We start from the raw sequence: 3,791 nt of genomic DNA, 5'->3' as shown, positions 1-3,791 counted from the left end.
AGTTCTTTTATGGGGGGGGGGGGGGGGCGGGCGAGGGACGTCGATATGCTGGCTTCCGAGAGAGCCCCCCACGTTTATTTATAGACCTTCCGCGCTTGCGACTCAAACGGGGCCCTGCTACGAATCAGGTCAGCGAGCATCCAGCGGCTGCCGACGCGGGGTTGGAGGAGTTAATGGGAGAGATGACTTCAGTCCAGCCCCCCACCACCACCCGGTACTGACGTGAGATCTTGCAACTAGCCCCCCCCCCTTCCCTTTTTTGGCAACCCAGACTTTTTCTAACAGATGTGTTCGAGATCCTGTTTCCTTTGCACGTGTCCTGTGCTGCTGGCTGAGATGGTGGGGAAGGCTTTCTCCCCCAAGGCATCCCGGGGTCGTTTAGACACTCCCCCTCCCCAATTGTGTGTGTGGCTTTGGTGGTGGTGGTGGTGGTGGTGGGTAAAACCTTCTCTCCCAGTGCAAAGCTGCTCCCAGAGAAGGTCCTGCAGAGAGCTACCTTTAATGGAGTTGGCAGGAGTGTGCTGAGTCGTTTGGAACCGAGGAGGATCCGCTGCCAGTCAAAAGGTCACCCTGGAGTCACATACCTGAACCGTGCCTCACGGATGCCTCTCTTCGTACCCCTGGCAAAATGGAGCGTGGCGGGTGCCAGAGGATTGCCGTAGTAGTAGTAGTAGTAGTAGTAGTAGTAGTAGTAGTAGTAGTAGTAAGGGATGCCAGGCTCCGGGTGGAATCTGTGTTGTTGTTGCTCAGTCTCACAGTCAAGTCCGACTCTTCGCGACCCCATGGACCAGATCACGCCATGTGGGTCCCCCAGAATTACAGTTCATCTCCAGACTACAGAGATCAGTTTCCCTGGAGAAAATGGATGCTTTGTTTGGTGTAATGGTTAGGAGCAATGTTCCCTCTAAGCTGTGGAGTCTCGTGAGCAAAATTCTCCTCTGTGAGCTCCTGGCATTACAGTTGTGAGCGGGCGATTCGGCTACTGCATAAATTAGTCTGCTCTGGAGCCCTCCTTCCTGAGCTAAGGCGAAAATGTGTGAGCCGGAGGCTAAAAAACTGTGAGCTAGCTCACACTAACTCAGCTTAGAGGGAACACTGGTTAGGAGCACGGACTCTAATCCGGGAGAACTGGGTTTGATTCTCCACGCTTCCACTTGCAGCTGCTGGGGTGACTTTGGGTCAGTCACAAGTTCTCTCAGAGCTGTCCTCCCAAGAGCAGTTGATTGACAGGACTGAGATTTATAAGAGTATGCGTGGGATAGAGCAGGTAGAGAAAGAGGTACTTTTCTCCCTTTCTCACAATACAAGAACTCGTGGGCACTCCATGAAATTGCTGAGCGGTCGGGTTAGAACGGATAAGAGGAAGTACTTCTTCACCCAAAGAGTGATTAACACATGGAATTCACTGCCACAGGAAGTGGTGGCGGCTACAAGCATGGACGGCTTCAAAAGGGAATTAGATAAGCATATAGAGCAGAGGTCCATCAGTGGCTATTAGCCACAAGGTATAGATAGGGACTCTTGGTCTGGGGCAAGTGAGGCTCTGTCTTCTTGGTGCTTGGGGGGGGGGGTCAACAGTGGGAGGGCTCCTGGTGTCCTGGCCCCACTGCTGGACCCTCCTGATGGCACCTGGTATTTTTGGCCACTGTGTGACAGAGTGTTGGACTGGATGGGCCTTTGGCCTGATCCAACATTGGTGTCTCTTATGTTCTTATGTTCAGTTCTCGAGAGAGCTCTCTCAGCGCCACCTACCTCACAGGGTGTCTGTTGTGGGGAGGGGAAGGGAAAGGAGTTTGTGAGCTTCTCTGAGAGTCTGAGTGAAGGGCGGGGTATAAACCCAATTTCTTCTTCTCTTCTTCTTCTCTTCTTTGGAGGGTGGGACTCTATGGCATGGCACCCCACCGAGGTCCCTGTCCTCCCCAGGCTCCTTGCCCAACTTTCCAGGAGTTTCCCAACCTGAAAATGGCATCCCTACGCCCCCCCCCCCAAGGAGTGGCTGGGGTGTGTGTGTGTGACCTGCCAATTCTAGTAAGTTGTAGTAATACCAGTAGACGATACTGATTTTGATGGACCCATGGTTTGATTCAGTCAAAGGAAGTTTTGAGTGATAGCCGGTGGGCACGACTCCAGTGGAGGTGTTCGCAACCAGCTCTGACTCCTGATGTTCCACAGGACTTGCATTCTCCTCCCCCATCCGTTTCTCCCCCCCCCCCATGAGCAGTTACTTCCCACACATCTGTGGCAGAGCTCAAAACGTTTTCTGTTTTGCTCAGCTCAGCTCCGAGACAGGGCGGGGGGGGAAACCCCAACGATTTCACCCGCCGAAACTAATTTTGCATCCCGCTGCTGCCCAAGCCAGAGGAAGACGGCCCAGAGAAAAGTTGCCGGTCCCAAATTTGGAATCCTTAATGGATTGGGGCCAATGTTCCCTCTAAGCGGTGGAGTCTTGTGAGCAAAAATTCTACTTTGTGAGCTACTGGCATTAAAGTTGCGAGCAAGCGATTTGGCTACTGCATCAATTAGTTTGCTCTGGCGCCATCCTTCCTGAGCTAAGACAGAAATGTGTGAGCTGGAGGCTAAAAGACTGTGAGCTAACTCACACTAACTCAGCTTAGAGGGAACAGTGATTGGGGCCCTGTCTGCAGGCCCGATAACAGGGGGAGGCACCCCGGCAGTGGCACGTGCGCTGAACAGTGTGGTGCGCCAGAGCATGTCACTTGGCTGTGGCTTAGTGAAAGAGCCTCTGCTTTGCATGCAGAAAGTCCCTGGGTCAATCCCTAGCATCTCTGCCTGAGGCCCTGGAGAGCTGCTGCCAGTCTGAGTAGACAATACTGACTTTGAAGGACCAGTGATTCTGTATAAGGCAGCTTCATGTGGACCAGACCTGGTTCTGGGACCAGGCAACCGAGGAGAGCCCCCGGCAGCAGCGTGGGGGTCGGTGGCCTGGAAGGAGGCAGCAGGGCACGCTGATGCCAGCCGTCACTTTCTGGGCCCATTCTGCTTGCCAGCTTGCCAATTTCACATAGTGCAGTTTCACCGCGGCTGCGCACCAGGGCCCATAACCAACAGCCCCCGAGAGGCGTCACCAGAGAGTCGGAAAAGAACAGCGGAGACCGCGGAAGCCACACCGGAGAGAGCTGGAAGAAGTCGCTCACTCGCCGGATAAATAACGAACAATCGGAGCCTGAAGGGTACCTGGTAGGGTCCCCCCCACCCCCAGACTTACTGTGGCCATAGTTAGGGTTTCTGCATAGGTCTCTGCACCATGCACCGTGTAAGCCGCTCAGAGCCCTTCGGGGGTGAGCGGGGTACAAATTGAAATTATAAATAAATAACGTTGCCAACCTCCAGGCTTGGAGATTTCAGAATCTCTTTGCAGGATCACAGAGTCGGAAGGGGCCTTACGGGCCATCTGATCCAACCCCCTGCTCAGTGCAGGATCAGCCAAGAGCGGGGTTGGCCGAACTTGCTCAGTGTAAGAGCCACGTAGAATAAACGTCAGACGTTTGAGAGCCGCAAGAGGTGGACAGATATCACCTACACGGTTTTATTGGGAAATGTGCAGATTTTCTTTTTATTGACATTAAATGAGACTGCCCCCCCAAAAGGGGCATAAAAACAGTTATGGATAGTGAGATTTAGAAGAGGAGAAGAAAAAGAGATTGGATTTATACCCCGCCCTTCACTACCCGAAGAAGTCTCAGAGCGGCTTACTAACTCCTCTCCCTTCCCCTCCCCACAACAGGCACCCTGTGAGGTAGGTGGGGCTGAGAGAACTCTTGACAGAAACC

The 3,791-nt window shown here is 53.4% G+C and overlaps 1 protein-coding gene across 1 annotated transcript in view; it reads left to right on the top strand.

The window, feature by feature from the left end:
* Positions 1–3,791, top strand: part of LOC107119791 (branched-chain-amino-acid aminotransferase, cytosolic-like) — a 93,356-nt gene that overhangs the window by 571 nt on the left and 88,994 nt on the right. The gene's annotated exons all lie outside the window — the stretch shown is intronic.

Source organism: Gekko japonicus, unplaced genomic scaffold, assembly GCF_001447785.1.
Source record: "Gekko japonicus isolate JY-2015 unplaced genomic scaffold, Gekko_japonicus_V1.1 scaffold995, whole genome shotgun sequence".
Classification (NCBI taxonomy): domain Eukaryota; kingdom Metazoa; phylum Chordata; class Lepidosauria; order Squamata; family Gekkonidae; genus Gekko; species Gekko japonicus.
This window is presented reverse-complemented; position numbering and strand designations above follow the sequence as displayed.